General features: G+C 47.3%; 1 long non-coding RNA gene across 1 annotated transcript; it reads left to right on the forward strand.

Moving 5' to 3' along the window:
- Positions 1 to 5,842: 5,842 nt before the first annotated feature.
- LOC144157599 (uncharacterized) lies at positions 5,843 to 11,482 on the forward strand. Its single transcript, XR_013319796.1, has 3 exons — positions 5,843 to 6,113; positions 8,808 to 8,892; positions 11,363 to 11,482. It is a non-coding gene; the product is annotated as an uncharacterized LOC144157599 (long non-coding RNA).
- The last annotated feature ends 15,645 nt before the right edge of the window (positions 11,483 to 27,127 follow it).

The following is a 27,127-nucleotide window of genomic DNA, read 5'->3' on the forward strand; positions in this document are numbered from 1 at the left end:
GTATAATAGACCCTGGTCGCTGATGTTCTGGTCAGCTTTCTTCACACTCCAGAGGCATTACCCATCCGCAAGGAGTTTGAAAAAGCTCTTGGATGGCTTGCTCCTGACAGAAGAAGGTATGTGTACGGGTGACTAAGTGCTTTGCAGAAGGGAACAGCGATACAAACGGCACAGAAAAAAAAACTTTTTGACATAGACAGACGAGGCTGCACATCGCTTATATTCTCTGTCCCCCTGTTGGCGCTGTTCCGCGGTAATAATCTTTAGGCGTGAAGTGTGCCGGCTCCGCAATCAGCGCTTATGCACGTGCCCCGTAATGTAGCGGTGCACTTCGTGCAGATGGCGTTTGTCGACTTAATCCCCTAAAGAAAAGTACGCCCTCTCGTTTTTCGGAGCTTGCTAATACGTTGTTTTTTCTTCTTTGAGATATCAGAGGTGCAGAGAACAAATGCGAAGGCAGGGAAACTGAAGACATGCAATTCCCTGTTTGAAATTGTTTAGACACGTGTTTAAGGAGGGACCGATAAAGGCGTGATAAAATAACAGCCATGTTCTGTGCATGCGTGCAAGTGCGCAGGTTTGCAGGAACATGAGCCTGTGTGTGAAGGAATTTATTTGTTCTTGCAGTCGCATATTTTGTTGGATTGCGCTGGTTATAACACAAGACGGACTCAAAAAGGACACATACGCTTGACATAAAGACTCGCTATGAAGCAGTGTTTACGTCAAGTGTATATACCCCCTTTTAGCCCGTCTTGTGACGTACCAGCGCAATACAACAAACCATGTTCAACACACTACACCGCAACCAAGCGTTACGGTCACATATGTTCCTTGTTTCAACGATAAACCCCTGGTTTGGTATAAGCGCTTGCGTTCTTCCCTCTACGCCTTGCTATCGTTTTAGCGCCTGTTCACGTTTTATTCAAACTCTAGTGAATGCTACCGACTTGAAACCTACGTGTTTTGAAATCAGAATACCCTTGTAGCTTTGAATAAAGTTTTTGTCCGGTAGAGGCCGCCAATGTACTCAAACTAGCAGAGTTTTTCTTTTTGCTTTGCTGGCTTGCCACATGACACGTATTTTTTTAGCAGGCAAACCATAGGTGGGTACACCTTTGTAAATCTCTTGCGCACCTCAAATCCTGTACGGGTAATCTCAAGCTCTGCCGCGTGTTGCGCACGCACAAAGTTCCAAGCACCAGCAGAGGTATATTGGGCAACGCTTTATACAAGTGGTAGCCGAATCAACAAACGAGTTCAATCAATAACTCACTTGTATAATCAAGAAGTCAATTAGCCAGCACGCGCAAGATAGGTCTATCCAAAAGCAATTTTAGTGCGTTTTCGGAAGCCCGTGCCAGTACTGGGAATTATAACGTAGTGTTGAGCTGATGTCGAGTGTAATGCACTGACTTTCAACGCAACATAATAGGTCAATTTTGAACTGCGTAACAACGCAAACATTTCAAATTAGGCTTGCTGCCGCACTAATTATGCCTCTTAATTATAATCTCCTGCAATCCTATTTTTTCAATCTGTTGACCTGGAAAGCTTTCAGCCCGTGTTAAAACCCTTATCAAAATGAAATAACAATCCGAGGATCACGTCTTTTCGAGTTCTTCATGAATTTCTTACGTGCAGCTCCTTTGTTTCAAGCACATCCCATGAAAAAACAAAAATAAATAAGTGCACTCCAAGAGAAAGCAGGCTTCAATCACTTAAAAAATTATCTTCCCTCTTATAAGCAATGGCAATTTGCATAGTTTTGTAACACATTGAAACCGAATGCTATAACCTTATCCTCGCCCATCAAATGACACAATAAAAGCAAAAGCTATGTCTTTCATTGCCTTTATTGGCTGTCTGCCTTGTCCCTAGAAGCAAAATCAAGTTGAAGGATTTACCAACTCAAAAACACCTTTATTACTCCATGAAAGTTACGCGCGATCACACACGGCAAGCACTTGCTTTCCGCCACGTTCCCAATACTGTTAGGAAGGGTGTTTCTCCGGCGTGTAATTCAGGATATTACATATTCCGAGAGCACTCGCCCACGACGGACGTTTCAGGAGCGAAATGACGACATTGAAGGGGCGTCCCGGCATGAGACAATACCCCGCGCCCTTCCGTGTGCATAACAACGAAGGGCGCATCCGTCCCCCACAAGTCTGGCGTCTCGCGTGACTGCTCCGGCCCCCCAAGGGTGTCATTTCGGCATCCGCTAGCGCCTTCGCTAAACCGCACATTCACTCTTGAAAGAGCAAAATAAAGCGCGCTGCGGGAGGCGAGCCGTGCACAAACGGCATCATCGACTGCCGCTAACATTAGACCAACAGAGAGCGTGGTGTCGAATATCGTCTTCAGAGTCGCCCTGCCGTCAATTGCACCCGCACAATTCTACTGGTGGGGCAAGTTGGAATGTTGAAAAATACGGACATACTCGCATTCGAAGGGGAACGTCATAATGCCATAAGGAAAGGAGGAGCCCTCGCCACTTTTTGAAAAGATACAAGAAACGAAAATCCGCTTCCCGTAACCTATAAAGTTGCCTATAAAAGGAGGACCCGGTAGGAAGATGTCTCGGGAAGGACTGACTTTCCTGCGGCCCCTTCTGAAAATGTACGCTTGCTGTCGTGTTTCACGCAGGTACAGAACTTCCGTTTTTTCACCTATTTGTTTAAAGGGACCCTGCAACACTTGCCATCGACTACTAGTACTGTATTTTGGGATAAAGTCTATTGTCCCAGAAATCTCCTCCCGCAAGAATTATGAAAATCCGTTCACAATTAACGAAACTACGCGCGATGAGAAATCGCGCATAATCGTTCCCTCTCAACTCGAACGCGGACAAGGCGACGAAAGCTGCGCGCTCTCTCCCGGAGAGGGGGGCGGCTCGCGGCGTTCTCTTCGGCGGCCTTCGATACATCACATGCCGGGTAGTTTTCTCCTTTTCTCCGCAACGCGGAGGGGCCTATTTCCGGTCTGGTGCCACAAAATAGCAGGCATGGGTGCCTGCTCGCAAGTGCGCGCTCGGGCTGGTAGGGTGTTTTTGAAGCAATAAACGTTTGTAGTGGAGTGGTCCCGTTGAAAGGGAAGTATTGAGCTCATCACTCAAACTCCGCGCGCACTCAAAACACAACAGAAACGGCAAAACTGTGCCTACAGGTTCAGGCATAGAAGAGGTTCGTACACAGCGATGACGACGACGGAAATGGGAGAATCTAGCCGCGAAGTTGACCAGTGACAGCCGATCGGGCAGCCATGGCCTATGTGACGTCCCTTAGGCCATGCATAATGAGGACAACTGAAGAGAGAGCGGTTTGTTTTTCCGCGTCTTTCACATCGATTTGCGCGCTCACCGCTTCAAGTGCACGTGTAATATTTGGCTCAGGTATTCCTGGCAGTGTAATCTAAACGTCGCGCAGGTTTACTTGCACTGCTCAAAGAGTGTTGCAGGGTCCCTTTAACCTTCGTATATTGACTTAGATCGATGCCTTATTATAAAACCAAACCTCTGGCGCTCACACAATAATAATTCAGTCTAAACGTTGTTTGGAAACCAAACTAGCTCAAGACGGCTTTCGACTGCTGTCGTAAGAACGCTATAGCCCTCCTTGTTTTTCGTATGCAAACCTCTGCAAGGAGATTTGTTCATCGCTTGTTGGGCAAAAAGAAAATAATGCTCCCTTAGGGAGACCCGTGTTTTGCAATCACTTCGCATGCGCCGAGGATTGAAGTCGCACTCACCACTGTTGCTGGGGGGGGGGGGGGGGGGGAGGAGGTGAGGCAGGAAGAGAGCGTCCTCGAAAATGCAAAATATAAACCTAACTCGAAGGAAACAGATCCAATAACCTAAACCTACAGGAGATTACCGGGAAGTGGAAAACGCGTTATCCCTTATGAAAATGAACTTTTCCTTTCTGTTTACTTTGTGTCTCCTGCATGTTGACTGTGTGGCCTTTCTTTTGACTTTTCCTTTGTGTTACCTCTAGGACATAAGCAGGCTGTGTACTTTTTATAGACTGCCGGATAAACAGCCATGATGTTTTACCTTTATATGTACTATGGTAAAGACAAAGTTTAAATTTCTATACGAAGATTTTATTTCGGATGAGAGGTATAAAACTTTAAAAATGACTTGCTTTCTTCTCTTTCTGAGTTCCGCAATGCTATTGCCCATGTGTGTACTCAAGGCAAAATGAAGTCAAAAGACTATGGCCTGCTTCCCCTGTGTTGCCTCTAGGACAAAGGCTGTAAGATAGAACTTGAATTTGCTATCTTCATTCTTCTGTGTGCCGTAATTGTGTTGCTTATGTATGTACTGAAGGCAAAATGAAGTCAAAAGACTGACTTATGTCTTTTGTGTTGCCTCTAGGACACTGGGAGGAAGGATAACTATTTGTTGCCTTACATTCTTTTTCTGAAGATTGTGCTTCCTCAAGTAAACATAAAGTCGAGCATGTAAGCCTTAATTATACTCGAAAGGTTAAGTTTTTTGGCTTGGCTAGAGATGGTAAGAAACAATGCCGATGGTTTGTGGAAATTCTGCAGCACTGTATACGTTATTTCGTGCTAGTGAGGTCTGATAAATTCGCAGAATTAATATTACCAACTGGTACGTTTGTATGAAACAGTGGCGTAAGAAGGATACATATTGAACGAGGCCGTTCGAAGTGCCTCGTCCCTCCCATTACGAAAAAAAAGTGGGAGGGAGAAGAATATACAGACCAGAAAAAGTAAAAAGAACACAAAAAGCCGAATAGAAAACGAAGCAATGAAAACAAAAACAACCTAAAAAGTGGCTTCCGATTGTCCTAGTCTGTGTTTTCCTTCAGGGTCGTTGTAAAATGGCTTATCCTTGCAACTAAATGCTGAAGCGGTGTACTGTTTTTTGGGGCAGAGCTTGCGGTAGAAATATATTGCGACAGAAAAAAAGGGACACAGCCAGACGAGAGCAACAAGAGCAACAACAATGTCAAAATATAACCTAAGGCAGAAAAACTTCAATTGAAACACGGTTAAAAAAAAAAGAAATGTCACTGAGCGGGGGTTTCGAACCCCCGCCCTTTGAATCTGTAGGCGAGTACTTAACCTCCAAGCCACCAAACCAGTACAGGATCAGAGCGTAAACTTAGGTCTAAATACTTGAGCTCAGATAGTCTTGCTAAGCCTGCATTTCAGTGAATTGTTTGCCTGCATGGATTTGACGCACGGTGCTTTTGTGTGCGTGCGTGCGTGCGTACGTGCGTGTGCGTGCGCGCGCGCGCGCGCGCGCGTGTGTGTGTGTGTGTGTGTGTGTGTGTGTGTGTGTGTGTGTGCGTGCGCGCTCGCTCGCGTGAGTGTGTGTGTGTGTGTGCGTGTGTGTGTGCGTATGCGTGTGCGCGTGTGTTTGCGTATGTCTGCGGGGAATAATTTTTTTATCCGGCCGTTCTGTTTGTGAAACGCCCACAAACAGTGAATGGTGAATGCTTGGACGCTGAACAAAACACAAAACAGTCAATCTAGATGTAGATGACGATGATAATAACTTCGTTTGTTAATCCATTTTTATTCGCTTTTGAGTAGCAACAACTTACGACAACAAAAGACGTTGCTCGCATCAAGAAAATATACTGCCATTATATATATGTTTGCTATTATCAACTTTAACAAAATACTATAATGGCGTCTGCCTAGTTTGCTTCAGGGGTGATGATGAAGGAAGAAAGTAACTGCTAAAACTCTATGACTGCTAGATAGCCAACTGTAGTAATAAGTCTAGTCTAGGCTAGCATATAGGCAGTCATTGTTATAGGTGCGCAAGTAAAGGCGAGGTTGGTTCGTTGTGCGTGGTTTTGGTGGTTTGTTTTCGATGTGCTGGTGTTACGTGAATTACTACGTGCTCCTCCTGCCGTAATATTACGTGTTAGTGCTCTTGTGCCACCTGAAACATCGTGAGTGCTGGCAAAGCGTCTGTGTCGTCGCCGTACTGCGCTGCTGTAGCAAACGCACATCGAGGTCGCCATTTGACAAAATACCTGACAAGTTGTGCGTGCCTACGTGAATCAAGAGTCTCTACTGCAAGTTCCAGTCTGTCGACGCGACGTGTGAAAAATGCTGCGTGTTCTGCCGTAAGTGATTGTTTATCGTGGTGCATGTTAAAATTTTATTACGCGTTACCGCAGTGCTGTTTTGTTAAACGTGTTGAGTATATTCCTTGGTGTTCGGCTCGCCGCGCTTCTTTTATTGTAAATTACTGGCTGCGTCGGCGCGGTCATAATGAGCTTCCAGGAGCGGCGGCCAGTATGCTGTGTGAGTGATCGACCCCCTTGCCATTGTCGGCAACGAAAATATTATGCTGACGGTCCAGCGGCCGCCGCTTGGCTTGGGTGGATTCGACGCTAAAGCTTGTTGCATGAAAAAAAAAAAAAGAAAGAAAGAAAACTGCGTTAATGGTTGTAAAACAAAACGCCCACTCCCCGATTTTTTTTTTAGGAGGCAGTTGACCCACAGTATATTTTTTTACAGGACGTAGGCAGCTTAGCATTGTTGTAACGGGTAGTTTTCGTTTACGGGTAAAGAAATGCAAGGAGGCTGCATTACATTTGTAGTTATAATACGCAAGAGTTGCATATACGTTGAATTTGCAACATTTAAGCATTGCTAGCAACTTTATAAGTAGTACCACATGCACAAGGTCTTTAGGCAGTGAACATCTGACCAGATAATTGTTTAGACGTCGCAGCTTGAAAACATGCTGTTCCAGCCTGCATTGCTGGTGCAGTCACAGGGCAGCTTTCACTGTTTTAATGCAAGAAATTTTTCCACCTTCCTAAACTCATCCAGCATCGTCATGATCAGACAGAAATTCTTGTGTGGTGTGACATTATTTGTAGCTGGCTTGCATAAATTGTGTTGACTGTAACATGTTGAGCATGGGTTAAACGTGTGGCTAAGGCGTTGCGCTGCTGAGCACGAGGTCGCGGGTTCGATTCCCGGCCGCGGCGGCTGCTTTTCGGATGGAGGCGAAAAGCAAAAATGCCCGTGTGTACGAGATTTCGGCGCACGATAAAGATCCCCAGGTGGTCAAAATTAATCCGGAGCCCTCCACTACGGCGCGCCTCATCGCCTGCGTTGCGTCGGCGCGTTATACCCCACAATCAATCAATCATCAATGGGTTAAACGTGTTGATTCTTACAAATATGCATGTGATGGGGATACAATCATGGTGCGAAAAAGATTAAACAGGGCGTGGGCTTGCCACCGTGCTCCTTCGCCATCGTGTTTTTTCGTTTCGTCAGCATCTCAACTCGCCTACCCCTTGGAGGTATTGGCACGCTGAGACGTTCACCATGTGCCTCAGAGAGAATTTTAATGTCGCCATGAAGACAAAGTACAAGTTTGTGTTATTCGAAAGATTTCGTGTGGTATGGTGCCCCCAGCACTTGTCCAAATGCAAACGATGCTTTATTCACTGAGAAATTCATTAATTGAAGCTAAAATTTTGGTTTTCCCGCTAAATCGTGCATTTTCAGGGTCTGCAATGACATCACAGGAACCGACCGCTCTGCAGCCGATTGGGAAACCTTCTTTACTGTTAGTTAACCTAGATGGTGCCACCATACCGTGGCAAGCCGCTTTCTGCTTTTGTTTTGTTTTTACCGTATTTAAACGTGGCTTGTTTTTGTTCAGCGAGAAAATAATCGTTTCGTGAAACATAGTGCTCGCTCCACAAATATGGTCACGTAAGACACCGTTGCTTGTGTCAATTGACCATTGTTGTCCGAGACAACCCCGAAGCCCCGCAGTCCTGTGCAGCTAAACCAAGCATAGTGCGCGTAGTACCAACAGCAGTACGCATCGGTACTTCTATGCTTACGTGTGCTTTCCTAACCTTTACTGTTGGTCCCACCATTCTTACTACTGTAAAAAGAATGTGCCCTAAATTTAAGCGCAAATAGTTCGTTCGGCAAGCTTATAGCCTCTGCCTAATTCGCGTTTGCTGTTGCCGCCCTCCGCTAACTGCAGAGCTGGCTGGTATGACATAGGTTCTGTTGCGGGAAATGAGCTAGTGGGTCGCATGGCCATTTCCTTTGTTCCTAATTTGTAGCTTATTTGAGTGGAGTTTATGTTAAAAATGGTGTCAGCATGATTCTAGCAACGGAATCCTTTGAATAAACCAAACTTGTGTTTTTTCTTCATGGCTCCTTTAAAAGCCGTAACCACGTTTCGCACCCTCTGGACCAGAGAATATGCTTGTACAGTGGAAATATGGGGCCACAGATTTCTACCACCTAGGGATATTTAATAGGCTTAGTTTAACATTAATTCAGTGTAAGGATGCTTCTGTTCCTTTAAAGTATGGCTGAAAGCCTTGTAAGGATTGTCATGTATGTACAGTGCTCACGGATTGAAACGCGACACTGCAAGCGCGTGGCCTGCGCTACATGCAGCGCCGCCAGTGGACGCCCGTGGAAGCTAGGTGTTGCATTGTGGTATACCACGAGGATGAGAGTGTTTTGACCATAAGCTTGCTGCTTCCGGTTGCCAATAAGCGGGGCAGTGGTTCCCCGCAGCGACAGCGGTACGCTGTCAGCGACAGCGGCGTCCATGGACGGCGCTGCATGTATTGGCGGCCACGCGCTCGCAGTGTTGCGTTTCAATCAGTGAGCACTGTACTTATTTTTTAGCTTGAAAGAACTGAAGGTGCCTTTTTTGCACCTACAAAAAAGAAATTCTGTCATGTCCTGTCAGAGCGAGTATTTCACGGCATTATACCGCATATTTACGGCTTGTTTACTACTTGAACTTCCAGTTTTTACAGGGCCAGGTGTTTGACATGGAGGATGTACGTTGTGAGCTACCAGAAGAATTGGCTGCCAACTGTTTCTATCTATCCTGCACGACCTGTAAGTGGAGTTCATTACGGCTGTGAAATGCATGAAAATCTCGATTTTGTAGGCTGAGAGAACATGAAAACATAGAAAACCATTGTGGCATTCTTATGGTACCTTAGTGATATTAAGACATAAGAACATTGCAGAGATGGGGCAAAAAATAAGGAACCGATGAGGGTGAGAAACTTCCTGGTACCTTTCTTATTTTTTTTGTCGCATCAGGGCTGCGTCCTTGCTCCATGAATTAATTAATAACGACTTTGTCACCCTTGTTCACTGTGGTAGTTGCGTGGTGCCCACAGACAGTGTGTGGGGATTTTTCTTCTACCGCCTATTACAGATGAACTAGATCTTTAGACTTCTACTCAAAAGTCATATTATGGATTACATTACATGAGTGAAACAATTCCATGCACCCAGAAATAGAATTTAGGTGAATTCACTTCAATGCCCTAGATGCAACTTGTGCCTAGCAGTGAAAAGGGTGTATTGCGTGCCTTTTTGCCACTGTGTTTCATGTAGTGTAATGAGTCTCACTGGCCATCGTAGCCCCCCCCCCCCCCCGAACAACTATTTATCAAATAAAATGATGGTCGTAATTGTAGAAGGTTCCCGCCGCGGTGGCTCAGTGGCTAAGGCGTTGCGCTGCTGAGCACGAGGTCGCGGGTTCGATTCCCGGCCGCGGCGGCTGCTTTTCTGATGGAGGTGAAAAGCAAAAACGCCCGTGTGTACGAGATTTCGGCGCACGATAAAGATCCCCAGGTGGTCAAAATTAATCCGGAGCCCTCCACTACGGCGCACCTCATCGCCTGCGTTGCGTCGGCGCGTTAAACCCTACAATCAATCAATTGTAGAAGGGTACTCAGCAATTGAAGAAAGAGCTGTGGGGGGTTCTGGTTTGTGTATCAGACTTTGTTTGGAATATTGTTATGTAGCCACGGATAATGCAGGGTTTTTGTAAAAATATAGATTATCGGAGCAAACTTGTGCTCCGCAGTAAACATAAAAAAACACAAACCTCGAAGAAGTCAGCAAAGGCACGTGCATGGATGAGCGTTGGCGAATTGAATGCTGCAGGGTTTCTTTTGCACTCATTCATTTAGATCGAGAACATTTTCAATAAAAAACAGGAAAAGCTAGGATAGGGATCGCAAAGCAACACCCTTTCCATATCAAACAGGACTGCTGGTGCAGCATACAAAGGAAAAAGGGGAAAAAGACGGTTCCCTTAAAAAAGGATAAGATTGCAGGGTGTGGCCAGGTGCTTGTGACCAAACATTTTGTAAACAAATCAAATCGCGTGGTTGGGGGCAATATTATGATGTTTATAGTAGGAAAAACCTGCATTATTTCCGAACAGTATGAATGCTCTGTGTGCAAACATATGCAAAAATGCTTGTGTGTTTTTAGCATTTGAGTGCATGTTACAGAGTAGTCAGCTCAAGTTACTGCGGTAGCTTTCCTCATTGCTGGTAAGCATAAACCCTGAAATTAAATTTGCTGTATTCGACCGCTTTAACCCTTTCACTGTCACTGATGTCCTGGTTTGTCTTCGAATTTCTCCTCCACGGTGTCACTGACATACCGGTGCGTTTTCTGTTGTGCGTTGAAAAATTCGTGCCATGGTGCAAAGTTGGCGCACCTGCACTGTTTGTGCTATCTGTCAAATCTTTCTAGTAGCTTGTATTTTCACAAAGTACAGAGCGACCACGCCCAGCTTTCGCTGCTTGGGGGTCACTCCGTGCACTGTACATCTGTTGGGATGAGTGACCACGTGGCACGCATGCAATGATGGGTGCAAGTGTGCTATCCACCACGTTTTTCTAGGGTTGTTTTTTTATTTCTGTTCCTGTGTCTGCTACCCATCGACACAAGGAAATATAAAAAGTGAGGAGCCAACCTAGAGGTTGGTCAGTTCATGGTGATGTACCTTTTGCTTTTTGTAAACAAGCACAGACAAACAAACTAGACAATGCAAGTGCTGTCTCGTAAACGAAATGCACAATAAAACTGCTGCCTTTATAGGTTCCAAAGAACGCGTAGACACAAGCAACTACTCATGATGACGACTGATCAATGCCTGTCTTAGCATGTTCATGCAATTTCATGTTGCCTTCCCTGCCCCCCCCCCATATTGCTTTGTTCCCACAGTGCTGCTGCAATAATCTCATCTCAAATGTTCTTGCGAGGCTGTATAAATGCCCGTCATGAGGAGGCCATGAATCTAAACAGTACTTAGTTCTGGGTTGTGTTGCCTATGTAACAGTATGTCATATTTGATGTTCGTAAGCTCATTAGTTAATTTATGTGGTCTAAATTTTGTGGCTAATTTTGCAACCTAGAAGTTGTACCTTCTCTTTCAGGATACTTGGTTCAGTTTTGTATGGGAACACTCCTTTATATTTATAAGCATAACCAGCAAATGTTTGAGACGTGTTTGTTTAAAGCCCTTCATATGCGATCAATGCGTTTGTCATTTCAGGTTCAAGCGTGGCAGTGGCTATCCCGTCCTGTGAGGGGTAAAGATGAGGCGACACCTGGTGTGGCAGGCGGCAGCAGCACGTATGGATCCAACCTGAATAAAATAGTCAGGTTTGCAAGAGTCGTGTGATTCATGTGATTTTCGTCAGCTTGCTCTTACAGAAACAGCTGCACCATGAAACAGTGACTGTGGAGCTGGCTGACATTTTCTACATGCAGCTGGCTGTTGGGCGCTGTTATTTGACAGCATGCAAAGGGCACTCAAAAGGTGGAAGCTTGTGGGATACGTAGAGGACGGAAACATAAAGGATTCTTGGAGGACGCAGAAAGTCGGTGGCGAAATTTCAATACAGGGGACACACAAGGGACGAATGCGGTCTGTTGCCTTCAAGACATATAGGGGACACACAAAGGCCGTATGGTGTCTGTGTTGCCTTTGGGAGATAGACTGGACGCACGGAGGACGGAAACACACGGGACACTTGGAGTACGCAGAAAGTCGGTGGCGAAATCCCAACACAGAGGAAACACACAGGACGCACGCAGTCTGTTTCCTTCGGGACGCAGACTGTCTTTTGACTGGACATAGAAATTTTCATAAGGGTACGAATGTCTCGACGTATTCCCAACAGGAATAGAGGTATTACATGCCCTCGCACAAGACGGTATTACATACCTTCCTGTGAGAGGGCCCTTAGAGGTATTCTGAATCAATAAATGAAAAAAATAAGCGAGGAGTGTACCATAAGGCTTATACATGCCTTCGTCCTATGCCACATTTCTAACACCGTGACTATGGTTAATTGGAAGAAAACCGAAGAGAAACGACTCGCTAGATAGGCTTCGTCGGGTTTTTAAGGTAGCTTTCCTGCTTCCTATCAATGCGTCCACATATCTCCTAATGAAACTAGCGGTTCGCAATAAGTTTTCAGAAATCGCAGAAGCCCAGCACGCTGTGCAGGTAGTTCAACTGTCAGTCACTGGAGCAGCCAGAGGAATTCTGGTCAGTCTGGGCATCTTCACCGAACAGAATAAGGAGGGTCAGGAACCTTAGCAGATAAATCACAGACTCGATCGTGGTCCGTCCTTTCTCCAGAAAGGTACACCCTGCCTCTAATCACGGGAGGAGACTGTCTCGAGCCAAGACACTTCTAGCTGGGGCTCCAGAGGGCCCTACGGAGTCGGCTTTTGTATATGCTGCTAAGACATGCGTTTTCGATAGCTGTCATTGATGCTCAAGAACGCATGTGGAACACATTTTCCATGCTTACCAAGAATCCAGAGCTTGCTGAGCAAATGGCCATTGCACTTGCTCTGCTTGATCCTCAACCTAAGGTAATTTATAGCGACTCTAGGGCTGCCAGTCGAGCCTTGGCCAGGGGAGTGGTTGATGCCAAGTTCTGCAAGTTATTTGAAGATAGATACATTACCACTCATTCCATTGTCTGGTTTCCAGCCCACATGGGCGACTTTGGGGCAGGACAGCGGAACTTCAATGAAACCGCACACGAGGCGGCGCGAGGACTCATCAGCCGCGCCCCCTCCCAACCACTCCCGTCCCAACACACGGCTTTTAAGGATCAACTTCAGACCTACAGCGAGATCACCAAGCACTTCTACTTGAATCGAAGTGAATTTGCGCTACCAAACAAATTACTCAACAGGGCGCAGTCAGTCACTCTCCGCGTGCTACAAATTGATTGATACGCCAATCCTTGGAGGATGAGCCACATCGACTCGGACTACAACGGAACTGCTACATCTTCAAAGTGTGATGGGCGTGTGAACTTGAGTCACATGCTCTGTTGTTGCGCTACGCAAGCCTTTGGAGGAAGAGGTCAAGTGGGACAGTTCTCTCAGGTGCGGCGTACTTCAAGATCAACTCTGGGCTGTCCGAATGCCCGCGTAGCGGCGGAGAGTCTGGGGCTCCTCGTCCCGACGTGGGAGACGCCCTCTACACCTTGACACCTGTGAGGTGTCTTTCAGGACCCTTTTAGGAAATAAAGTTTCACCACCACCACCCCATGTGCTCACTTACATTTGTCAGAACGTGCTCCTGAAAGTGTTAGTCATTAATAATTCCACGCGCAAAATTGAGGTAGGTGGCAACACGAATTTCCAGGACTGTGAAACATGGTTAAGTAGCGCGATAAAGACGGGACAAAAGTAGAAACCACAGAGGACTAGCGCCAGACATCAACTGAATTTTTTACAACACACCTCAAAAGACATACACGAACGGCGCACGCGTGAACATGCTCAAAGCACAAAGTAAAAATTATGACAAAGTCATGTGGGGCACTTTGTTATGCACGCGGCAAGTTCGCAATCAGATAATGTATTTATTTTTGACAAACTAATAGAAATAGATTATTTCAATGCGAACTTGCCACGTGCATAACAAAATTCACCACTTGACCTTGTCATAATTTTTAATTTGTGCTTTACATGTTCACGCATGCGCCGTTCCTGTATACCTTTTGATGTGCGTAGGAAAAAAATTCTGTTGATATCTAGCGCCAGCCCTGTGTGGTCTCTACTTTTGTCCCGTCTTTACCGCGGTACGTAACTATGTTTCACACTTCGAACCAACTAGCCCACATTTACGCGTTGACAAGTATTCCAGGACTGATTACTACATTCACCTCTTTACTCTCTGTGCTATATTAAGAAATCTGAAAGTGCATTATGCAGCCCACTTCTGCCATGGGTTCCCCGTTCGACTAGAATACAATTGTCCCATCTTTAATCCTCTTGTCTTCGGCGTGAAGTAATCCGACGTCATAAGGTAGCGAATTGGGCGAGTTGGAGAGCGTTCGTAATGGTTAGCCCAGACAAAAACCGGACAAAAAGAGTAAGGACGACACAAGTGCTATGTAGCATCTGAACGTTTTTAGAAAAAACACGTGTTATATAAGCAACAAAGTGAGCTGAAACCCACAAATGGCTTAAAGAAACTTGTCAAGCAATCACTTAAAGAGCCGACTTGTCTATGAAGACAACGTCATCATCTACAAGCCAAAATGACGGATGGCTCACGAACGTGTCTCCACTCTTTATAATCTTATACGCTTCGGCTATTTCCCGCGTGCGCTGGCTTTTGCTTCTCATCATCACGACTGTCTGATTAAACAGCGTAGCGCAGCCGCACTCTTTGCAGTGGCGGGACAAGTGCGAGGATGGCACGCCCTTCAGCGAAGCGGCGTGTTCTCTTAGGCGGACGTTTCGGCATCCTCCTGTGGGGCCGATATACTTGCCACCGCAGGGAAGCAGCTGATAGAGTACATGACTCCATAAACGCAGTTGGTGAAACGTTTTTCGTGCTTTACGGTGCACTTTTCACCGCCACTACCCGCTCCTCCTTCCTGCAAACTTCTATCAATACTGGCAGATATGCTCGACAGCTCCTTGCCTGCACGAAAGATGACATTGACGTCATACTGGCTGGCAATCTTTTTCATGCGGTGCGAGACAGAATGCAGATACGGAATAACAGCGATTTTAAATGCGAAGCAGCTTATGGTCGCGCCTGTTCCCTCCGCCGTTGTGTGGGCGCCGTTGTGCGGCGTCCACACCCCCACTGCGCATGCCTGGCCAGGTACCGCTGATGATGATTGTGGCAGGATGCCCCTAGCGATTGGCCAACCAAACAATCCGTCACGAGATAGCTTTGCGTTCAACCATCGTCGTCATCTTGATTGATTTGATTGATTGTAGGGTTTACCGCGCCGACGCAACGCAGGCGATGAGGCGCGCCGTAGTGGAGGACTCCGGATTAATTTTGACCACCTGGGGATCTTTATCGTGCGCCGAAATCTCGCACACACGGGCGCTTTTGCTTTTCGCCTCCATCAGAAAAGCGGCCGCCGCGGCCGGGAATCGAGCCCGCGACCTCGTGCTCAGCAGCGCAACGCCTTACCCACTAAGCCACCGCGGCGGGTCCGTCGTCATCTTCCTGTAGGCTAACCTCCCGCAACGCCGCGATGAGTGCCACGGGAAACTCGGCGGGTAACGCCACCTGCAACGCCAGCGTCAACGCCAGTGTCAGCGCCACGGACAGCGCCGCGGTGAAGAGGCCACAACAAGAAGAACAAGAAGAAGAAGAATAAACAGTTCTATTTTTTTACAAGGGTCTATTTTTTACAAGATACAAGGGTCAGCGCACGCGCGAAATTTGTGAACCGTTTGCGATACACAAAAGAGGAACCTCGTGTGTAAGCACCCCTTCAGTAGCTCTCCTGGAAAAAGAAAATCATACTTGTCAAGATAGCGTCTTCCATTGATTGTGACTTTCCCTCTGTTAGCAAATAGCCTAATTCATTCACTGATCATGCACGCGGCTACTCTTTGATAACATTTCGCCTATATATTTCGTTCTTTGCTTGCAAATAAACAGTTGATAGTCAGCGCTTGTGTTGTCTTCATCTTCCCTTTGTCCCGTGCTTCGCGCTGTTTTGTTAAAGTTATGTACCAACTTGCCCAACTACAAACCCTGCTGCAATCAACAGCTCCTCCCGCCGTGATCGTCCACCCGGAATACGAAGACGCCGACCTAATCCCGAGGCAAGACTTGGTGCGCCTGATCAAACACGCGAGTCCGTGCGCGGCTGTGCGCAAGCGCCAGGACATCATAGACCGGGACGAATACTACAACTTGATGAGGATGACAAATGCGCAACACCATGAGCTACTGCGCGAGATCATCCACCGACAGACGACGCCGTCAGCACCTGTGTTACGGGTCTTCTTCAACGGACCGGCCGATTGCGGCAAGACGTTCGTCCTCCGGTTTGTCATAGACCTATACAAAGGGTACAACAACACCGGCAACAATACCGCCTACAACGCGTTCGTCACCTGCGCGAGCACCGGAATTGCGGCTGTGGCAGTGGGAGGAACCACGGTGCACGCGGCTTTCAAGCTCTCTCGGAAGACCTCCGGTCCCAACAAGGACGGAGGCCTTAGCACCAGCGAGTTGAACACCTTCCGCGTGGCCTTCCGTAACGTGAAATGCGGGATCATAGACGAGATGAGCATGATGTCTGCGGACAACCTAAACGCAGTCGACTTTAGTCGACCCCTTGCCTGCTTCGCATACTACTCAGGGTTCCCCTACGGGGAGATGGTGAAATTTTCTTTTTAAGTGCGATGCACTTCTTAAGCGACCCTGAACCTGCGTCCACCGGCGATGTCCGCATAGCATACCCACGTGGGGGATTGGCCAGGAATCTCCTCGTCTTCCTTGGCAACGGGGGGAGATGGGGATTGGCCAGGAATCTCCTCGTCTTCCTTGGCAACGGGGGGAGATGGGCGCGCGCTGCCTGGCCGCTGACATGGCACATACCCACGTGGGGGATTGGCCAGGAATCGGGCGTGAGAAGGGCTAGTGCACCCGCTTAAAGGAGTACTGACACGAAATTTCAAAGCTGAGATCCGCTCTAGCAATCAATTGGCGATGTCCGCATAGCATACCCACGTGGGGGATTGGCCAGGAATCTCCTCGTCTTTCTTGGCAACGGGGGGAGATGGGCGCGCGCTGCCTGGCCGCTGACATGGCACATACCCACGTGGGGGATTGGCCAGGAATCGGGCGTGAGAAGGACTAATGCACCCGCTTAAAGGAGTACTGACACGAAATTTCAAAGCTGAGATCCGCTCTAGCAATCAAGTACAACGACAACACAAATAGGTGTCTGTGAATAAATGCATCTTTCTTTCTTTGTAGTTGTGTGTGTGTGTGTGTGATCTCTCTTTCGCGAACATTACCGAACCGCGCAAATTCAACTCGTGCATTCGCAATTTCACATTCTTCCCCTCGGGGAAATGCGGGCAATTTTTCTTCGCCTATCTGTGAGCGTTGCCGCTGCACGAACAAGAACAAATATCTGGCCAGGATGCAGCGGCAACACTCCCAGATAGTGAGTGTTGCCGCTCGAGAGTTACCAAAACCACCCGGCACTTAACAAAACCAAGAAAGTGCCTAGCGCTCGTTTGTAAGTACCTCGCGAGACCCCCAAGCGTCCCCTGGCAGGTTTGTGAAGACAAGTACACCCACTAGGGAGATTGGCCAAGATTTGCAAAAAATGCTTCAGCGTTCGCCGTAATCGTGCCAACACTTTCTCGTAACGGGAAAGAGGCGTCGTAGCGTACGCGCCTCCAACGTGATGTTCACTTATTATCAGTTTCAAAAAAATAAATAAAAGAAGCTCACACTTCCAGCAACAATGGTGGAGTAAAGGTCGTTGTGCAAGCGAAAAAAAAAGAAAATCAGCTGCAATCCTGGACGATTTCGACAACACCTTCCCCTCCAATACCAAATGCTTGCTGGAGAAAACGATATCTCGCTTTTTAGCAAACTACCTAGAAGAGTTCCCGACACATGTGTTTATGGCCACAGACGCTTCTGCTCGAGACAAAAAAACTGGTGTAGGTATCTTTTAACCTGCGCTTGACTGGGCATTTCCCAATCGCCATCCACATTTCACGTCAATATATTCGGCAGAATTTTCGGGAATCGCGCTCGCTCTTCAAAAGCTCAGCGAAGAGCATTCCCAGGTGATGCTTGTGGTGGATTGTTTTTCGGTCTGCTCCGCTTTATCTTCACCAACCGTTACTCCACTTCGCCGATCGCTGTCTATGCTTAAACCGGCACATTTCAGGGAAATTCGTCTGGTCTGGGTGCCAGGGCACAGAGGTGTTAAACTTAACGAAAGCCCTGATTATCTGGCAGGAGTAGCAGTAACTGGTCCTTTGGTTGATACTGTGCCCCCGATTGCCTGCATTGTTGCAACTAGGTTTCGCAGGTGCAGTTCGCTGGATAGCTTCCAACCAGACAGTATCGCTGGCTGCCCTGACATTGAGCATCCCCGGTACTCCTGGAAATGTGACTTTGCGCAGCCTCGATTGTGCGAGGTCACACTGACTTGCTTTCGCTGCCGAACACCTAATTTGAATTTTTATCTACACCGTGCACGCATACCTGCATCGGCTATGTGCGGCTTCTGTCAATAAGAGGAAGCAATTCACCCCTTCATGTTGTCCTACCGGCGTTTCTCCTCCGTACGAAATTGTTACCTAGAGGTTCCCCTCCGGCGCCTTGGTCTCGCATTGCCGGTGCCTAATTTATTGTCATTTGGGGCAGTCGGGTTTGGTTGGTGCAACGGGGATGTTTGTCGTGCTCTTCACTCCTTTATTGCCGAACCAGGTCACTTGCCTCGTTAATCAATCGCGTCAGCCAATTTTTATTCGTCTATTGAAATACCTGTTGGGACAGTAGTACTGAATTTTTTTGGTTCCAAAATTGTTAGCATCACTGTACCCTATTTTTCCTTAGTTTGAAACTAATTCATAAGCTTCTTCAACAGTGAAACCACAATAAGGCTTGGCCAATCCCCCAGAGTGGGTGCGCGACATTATTGTTCTGGCTCCAACCAACCAACCAACCAATATTCGCGATGGTCGTGAAGGTTGGGTAGAGCGTCGCTACCTTACATTCTTACGCGTTATTGTGAGCTTCGTTTACTTTTATAGATGATAGTCTTTCTTGGGCTACTTCAACGCAGAAATTTTGGTATGTCTGTCTGTCTGCCTGTCTGTCTATGGCTTGATTGAGCAGCCACCCGGCCACAGTGAAACGAATTCTGTGCAATAGTCTTATACAGTAACCGTCAAATCTAAACGCCTAAGTCCGCGGTCAGTGTTCATACTTGTTAACATTGTTGAACAAGACCAAGACATAACGCAAAAGTGCTATTTCGAATAAAGCGGTTTCGTTATAACGAAGAATTACTGTATTTTCTTTTTGGTCCCCAAAAACAAACTGAACGCTCTGCTCACCGGTACATTTTATATTGTGTGTATGCAAACAAAGCTGACGTGCTGGCACCGCATCGGGGTTAGATATCCTCTGACTTGATGCGAGTTTTGCGTGTAAATGCAACACATGATCTTGATTGCATGCATATTGCCAGAGAATGCATAATGACCATGACTGCTTGCCGGCGACGTCAACGGTGGCGCCGTGTGGCTGGAGCTGTAAATATGGCGCATAAAATCGCCAAGCGCTCGGGGCAAGTCACACACGAGCTGGCATAATTTTTCGGGACGCATGGCAGAGAAAAATGGGGCGTTTCAAACATGTAAAGCTTTGTTGTGAAAGTGAATTGACGCATATCTCAAACGAGCTCGTAGCTCAGAGCTTTCCAGGTAAGTGCCGCCCCTTGGTGTCGTTGGGCGGCCACAAGTAGAGCGTTCCTACCAACTGTTCTTGCACGTCATAGCGTGGCGGTGTCAGTACTCGCGTTGGTTTTCACTACCACGATAACCATTTTCACGCCGAAGATCGCCGGCGTTAGACTCCCCTCCCCAACCCACGAGATCCAACGTCCCAGATCGTCGATGCGGCCTGCCTCTAAGCCTCCCTCGGCCTTCATTAAGTCACGCTTCCTCCCAGCCCCGACTGCTGACGGCGTGCGGCACACATTTGTTTCTCCATGTAATAGCGAGGTTGCATGCAGTCCTCGTAAGCCTCGCAGTAGAGTTATCTGTGCCAGCTTCGGCCGACCCACTCGGCGTCATCTGTCGTATCTCGGGGGATTGTGCCGAAGTCCTCCGTGGACTTCAAAGTATAAGACATTGGAGGACGTCCCTACAGGCTACAGTGCGATGTGCGATATAATTATCGTAGCGGTACTTTTCTGTTCCGGCACAAACTCGCACGTCTTCAAGAAAGGGACTCCCAGGGTTTTTAAACTTAACCACCAGGATTCCTGCCCTTTCAGCCCTTAATTGCTTCGTCGCTTAATGCGCCTAAAGCAACGGCGTTCTTTCGACAGAGTCGTATAGACCAATGATCCGCCAGGCACTGCGTCTGGCCGGCACATTCTTCCTACCTCTGAGCGTGCGAACTGAGGACGTCAACACCCACTGTGCTGCAAAGCAGCCGCTCGGTGGCCAGCCTTCTCAAACTGAAATAAACATGGCACACACGACACTGCCAGACAACAAAGAACGCAGAAGCGGTTTCGATACGCCTAGTGCTGAGTAAACAGAACACTTCAGCATGAAGGCGCGCCTTCCTGCGCCTTTTAAACCGTAGCATTCTGTGCCGAGTACCGCCACAGCGAGGACCGTGTTACGCCCGGCATTTCCACAAAAGTGCAGATATCGCGGAAGCTCCACCTTTACTCGCTATGACGGCCAAATGGAGATAACTGGTAGCACGACTTTTTGAAGATGTCAAAAATATAAAAAATTGAAATAATTGCGGGAACTCGAGAGCAGCATTACGCCCTGAATTTCCACAACAATGCCGATTTCGCAAAGTTCTAAATGGAATTGTTATAATAACGGGAATAGAGATAATTCCTCGAACGAAATTTTGAAGAACTAAAAAAATACGAAAAATACTATAAAAAAGAAAAAAGGCAAAACGTATAATGCATTGCATTTCCCCAATAGTGCAGATTTCGCAAAAGTTTCACCTGCAATCGTTATAATAGCTTAAATGGAGATAATTGGTCCAGAGAAATTTCGAAAAATTGCAAAAATAGGCAAAATCTAAAAACATTACGGAAACTGGGGAACGGTGTAACGCCTTGCATTTCCACAATAAAGCACATTTCACGAAAGTTGTACTTCTAATCGTTATAATAGCGTCAATGGCGATAATTTGACGGACAGGATTTATAAAAACCCAAAAATTTCGCTGAAAAAAAAATCTCACTCAAGAGAAGCGGCATAAGAATGCTACGCACCAGTAGATAATTCTCTGTATTTCTGCAGAATTTTGCACGCCGTCGCAGAAGACTTGTAGACACGCAGACAATCGGCACTGTGCTTCTGTGAAGCAAATGCCGAATCGCTTGGCGAGCTGTAGACTAAGTGAAAGTGGAAGGCACAATCTAACTATCGCAACCAGGGCCCTCCTTAGGCACACGAGTCTAGGCACTGACTCCGAGACCCCTTTGTTCAGATACGCCCCTTTCGCACTCAGAAGGGCGCCAGAAGGTGAGTTGACAAATAGAGCGCCTGTTTTCAATATCGCGTATGCCTCGTACATTTACCGCGTCGGCCTGTAAATCGGCCAGCACCGGTGGAGGACGAAGCTGCACATAAAAAACTGGTTGCGCAAGGATGAGTTGCTGCCTGTGGATAGGCGTAGATTCCTCGCATGCTCTCAGACGACCGCTTAGGTAGTGATCTTTTTATCACACGTGCGAATGCCCCACAGGAGACGGATCTCGTACACCACTGTCGCAACACAGCACTCACACACCTTCTGTGCTATTGTGACCGATTCATAACGGCGAGGCAACAGCTCTCCGCCACACTTCACCGACTCGCCGAAAACCCCTTACAGCACCGACAATTTTCGGTCATACGCGTTGTCCGTCACAGGCCGAAAAGGCTACAAAAGCTTAGTGCCCTTAGTTCGCCAATTTTATCAGAGTACCGCCTTAGTTTTATGCATTTTCTGGTTTTGTGTGCGTCTTTTGTACTGTCCTTGTAGTTGCATGGTCAAGCATTATGTTTTTCCGAATTTTCTTCCTCTATTTTCTCCTTTATATATATGTACCGCTGTCCTTTCTTTCTCTTTCATTTCCCGTATTCCTTCCCCCCTGAGTAGGGTAGCCAACCGGAGAGTGTCCTGGTTAACCTCCCTGCCTTTCCATGACTGTTTCTTCCTTCCTTCCTTCCTTCCTTCCTTCCTTCCTTCCTTCCTTCCTTCCTTCCTTCCTTCCTTCCTTCCTTCCTTACTTCTGTGACGCCAATCTTGTTGCCTGCTGCATGACGGGATCCTTTGGAGTTTATTGTTTTGGAGAATCTCCCCAAACTATTTTGTAACATACAACATGATTCGGTCGCCTACTTTTGTGCCGACATTTGTGAGCCTGTGATCCACTCCTTGGACGTACGGCATGGCAGCCCACTTACGGGTTTTTGTCTACTATATTTTAGATTCTTTCGTCCCCTTAGCTATTTCTCTGTCGTGTATAATGAAAGGTGCACGGCAGCTGTTATCATGTAGAAAAGCGCTTGGAATCCACGTTAGGTGGCAGTTATCAATAACCTAATGTAATGTTCAAGAAACTGCTGGAAACATCTCTATAAGGACTTAAGTCTGCTTACGTGCTCTGTAGGCGAAAGCCTGGCAATGCTTATTGACAACTTTTCTACCTTCAGAGCTGATAGTTGCGTCTGTGTACGCCTTAATTTCATTGTGTTTTGGCGGACATTACTTCATCCGTTTACTCGTATGCGACACCCTGTTTGCGTCTCTTTCTTTGCTTTTCTTTCTTCGTCTAACGGCGCGAATTACGTCAGCAAGCAGAGCATAGCCAGCTTCACTTCAATCAGGGTTGTGCGCTGCCCTTGTGTTCCTGCTCTACTAACATGCCGTCGCGTTCAGGAGTCACGCAGCGCACACTATTCTGCCCTTTCTACGATTCCAATTCGCCGTTTTGGGAATTTTGTGAAGCGGCGCATGAGCCTTTCACAGCTATCGGTTCCAGGCCAATTCCCCGAGTAGCTATGTGCGAAGAAAAGAGCGAACAACAACGGCCAAATGTTTTGTTTCACCGCTCGCAGCGCGCCGTGATAGCGCATATGGCTTGATTGTGGAGAAGTGGGCTCGAATTCCATTGGAACGCATGCACATGCTTTTTAATTACTATTTACAGCGGTGGCCACTTTTTAATTGGTCTACCAGGCGGTTTTTTGTATAATGGGGCATTAAAAGCTTTCGACGTGGAACTACCTGCCAATAGAAGGTGTCGATCAATGCATTGCAAGAGGAACCTTTGGACCTATAGAGGCCGTTTTAAGGGCTGTGCGATATACGGTCGCCACTTTGAAGCCACACTGAAGTCATTTTAGGGCCGCTTGATAACCAGAAAGAATGAAAAGAATCAAAATTAATATTGTATCCTTGGGACAGAAGCCAGGAACGAAAAGAACGTTTATTCAAGGAACACACAGAGTATATATAGTCGTCGGCATTAACAGGCACGTGTTGCCATAATCTTAACTCAGTCATGCCAAGCGGATACGTGTGACGCATGCGTAGTCTGCACGATACAAATATCAATGCCCTTTCCTTAAGAGAAATACACTTAAAAGGCGGAGCTCTCCCCCTTGCAACCTCAGTGAAAGTCAGAGTCCAAAATACCAACTGCTTCGACCGTATCGGAATGGCGCAACCAGACAAGCGACGGCTTCACAACGCGGGGGACCCAGGTTGGATGGCGCCCACAGCAAGATTTTTTAAGCCGCTCGATGTGTCTTCGCGGGAACCCATCAGTGTACACCCAATGTGTAAAGTTGCCTTTCGTGCAGGGCGTCTGCGCGTAATGTCGCCAACCGGGAGGCAGAAAAAGCTTCGCTTTAAAAACGAAACACCGTGGCTTGTTTGCTGTCTCAAATGTGCGGTGAAACACTACCGAGGGTCGATTTACAAGCAGGCGAAAACTCCAATTTTCCGCTACAACACGCAATCGCACAAAGGTAAAAAGTTCGGGATGCCTGCTACTGCAAAGAACACTGTGAATGGAACTTGCCTACTGATTTCGAAAGACGCTTCCTTAACACGTTGAGCAGTAAGATGCACGTTAGATTTTTTTGTCGCTTTCGTTCTGCCTTCTTATACATAAGGGGGAGGGGGGGTTGGGGCTTCTGCCTTTGCTGTTCTGGAAAAATGCTCGTTACGGAGAGAGAAAGTCATTAGCAGAGCAAACCTAAAAAGCCGTTTGTGGGCATGGGCGCCCGAGGTGGTTATCGGCCCTGTCAAGACTAGGCCGCTATTATGGTTATTAATAGTTGGACGCTAACGCTACTTCCGGGGCAAAAGCTATTACCTCCCAGAGCAACCACATCCCGCTGCTTCTGCTGCACAAGCCGATATTGCATGTATCGATATTAGGGGATTGCCCACTACTGCGCTGTAGTGGCAGAACCGCAATGACTCTGTCAGTTCCGTCAGCACTTAAGTGATGAGTTGCAAGCGGTGACGCCGTCATCGGAGACTCCCTCCCGGAACTTGACTGTTTCCCTCATGATTTGCTCAGCGGGGTCACCAGCGAACACGCCTTGTTTGTGGCTGAATTCCGCGGTTTAATCCAAGTGGTTCATCATTTTACAATTGAGTCAGAACTTTTGTTTATTTGTATTATTCGGTAGAAAAAAATGCGTCGGTTGCGGCCGCCGCCCCAACTACCGGAACTATGTCACGGGGATTGTCACAGATACCGGCCTTCAAAAGTTTTATTTAATGGCCTACTTATTGCTGTATATTTCTGGGTTGTCCCCGTAGGTACAAGCGCGGCCAGTTTACCTGAAAGTAATCCGCTGAATGTAGCTGTGCCTACTTTCTAGTGGGGCGTCATACCCGACGTCAGCAAACTGATGTGAAGTATAGTGCAAGAGAAAGGGCACTTTCGAACACACTATTATCGTTCGGCCAGAAAATCTGATAACACGGCATACGCATTATTCTATAATAGAATTGCAACTGGCTTTAGCAAGCAGCTTCACTGTCCCTTTAATTAGGAGTTTTAACGATGGCTCTCCGCTTGTCGAACGGATCCGGCTTGGTCATAGTGACATCCCCTAATTGTAGCTTAATCTCTTAAGGCAAGGCGAGCTAATGAGGGGCAGGTGCTTTGGCTTCTGTAGCTGGCAAATCGAGGGGATGCCATGTACTAAAATTCTTTATAAAATATACGCTGACCTTCTCCTGATTATGTCGGGTGCGGGACGGGCTTGATGAGCCCAGCGGCTTATAAAGAGGAACGCTGTGCAGCGGGGAGGCAAGGAACAAGATGGGCCAAGGTGGCTTGCGGGTGGCTGGCTGGCCCAAAAGGCAAATGACCACAAAAAACAAGCAATTCGATTTCTGTGCCAGGCTTGCGGGCTGTAGGATGAAATTGACACCGCCAACCTCCACACTGATAAACGGGGAGTAGACACTCCCATTTCTACCACTTATCAGTTTCAGGACGTGAGTGGGGAACAATGCGCAGCAGTACACGAGCACGCTGCAGACCAACCCAACCCAGAAGGTTCCTCAACATGCATGGCTTCGAAGTGCATTCGTTAAAGCCTCGTCGTTCTCACTTTGTGTAATCGGGAGGGTAGCTGACAAAAAACTCAGTTGACACTTCCGTCTTCCAGAGACTCCTACGTTGGACGGTGGACAAAATTTATTGGGTGACCTTGACGTTATATTGTTAAACCCCTCGGCCAAGTTGCCACGTGTCAGATTTCCACTGCCAACATCCTCGCGTTCCATCACCGCGTGCCCTTTTCGACGCCGTTTCTTGAAAGAAACCTTCTCACTAAGAAAGTTATTAAACTTCTGTAGACTCTCTTTCCGTGTATGACAGCTTATTTGCAGCGTCTTTTCGTGCTGTTGGAGTTCTACGTCACCACGCGTAGCGACTGCAGTCATTTGAAAGATGGCCGACTGTTGCTACGCGCGGTAAATTTCTCTCACGATGGCGCTTGCCTGGTCCCACTACCATTTTTCACGTTTCACAATACCACCTTGCCCATAACAAATGTGCGGGTCGCTCAAGACTGCAACAGAAGTCGTACGTCTTGCTTCTCCCGCCGGCCGTTCAGAATGTAGATGTTAAAAAAGGAAACTAGTTTCAGTAGGAGCCGACGCTGCGCGGTTCTACTTGTCACAACGGGGTGGAGTAATGTTCAGCGCCTATTTGGCACGAACGTGTATCCCGCATCGTCTAATGTGATGCAACCACAGGAAGGTGGTACCACCACAGAATCGTCAAAGAAACTTCAAACGTATCAGCGCAGAGGGGCGTAGGTTCGATCCCGCTCGTTCTGGAAATTTTTTATGGAGGCAAAAGAAAACGAAAACACATGGATGTTGAGATTTCAGCGTTCATTCACAGTCTACAGTTCATCCTAATGTATCTATAGACCTGCACATCTGTGATTCAATGCACAGGTGTAGCTTTGAAGGTTAAAACCCGACCTACCAAATGATATCACTGAAGGAAGCCGCACCGTAAAAAACAGTCTAAAGATGACACCGTTACTAAATCCCTGAAGCTCAAGGGATTGTGGTGGAATATTTAGCGACATTCGTGCCATTATTGGCCGCAAAACTCAGCGCGTTCTGAATATGGTCAACACTAGTGGTGATCGTGCACCCGGAAATTTTGGGACGACATTTTAGAACCCTACGGCATTTGAAGGATTCATGTGAGGAAAGTGGAGAGCAAAGGGCGATTGGCGTTTAAAGCTTACCGACTTCAGTACAGGTCACGCGCAATGAAAGTATACAGCAAATGACTCACTCAAGAAGTATGACAACTGACAAGTATGAAAAAAAATTTCACCCCCTTCCCGTAGGGAAACCCTGAGTAGTATGCGAAGCAGCCATGCGGTCGTCTCAAGTTCCCATTACTTTCCAGTTTGATCGCGGCGTTGCGGGAAAAGAATGAGGGTAGCGAAGCGCGCGCGCGCGTCATTTACACCGTGAAGCTACAGTGGCGCCACCAGCAGAGTATGCAGCGGCTACCCTCGCGTCTCTAACCCTAAGCTGCTTCGCATTTTCGCGCCCGGAGCCGCAGGTGTTGCCATTCGTTGCGCAATCCCGGAGAGAAGAGGAGCTTCGGAGAGGAGAGGAGGAATGCCGGAGAGGAGAGGAGTGTTGGAGAGGAGAGGAGGAATGCCTGGCATACTACTCAGGGTTCCCCTATGGGAAGATGATGACGGTGGTTGAAAGCGAAGCTCTCTCGTG

Source organism: Haemaphysalis longicornis, unplaced genomic scaffold, assembly GCF_048455015.1.
Source record: "Haemaphysalis longicornis isolate Haplotype H1 unplaced genomic scaffold, Haemaphysalis longicornis Haplotype H1 scaffold_10, whole genome shotgun sequence".
In the NCBI taxonomy this organism is placed as follows: Eukaryota; Metazoa; Arthropoda; class Arachnida; order Ixodida; family Ixodidae; genus Haemaphysalis; species Haemaphysalis longicornis.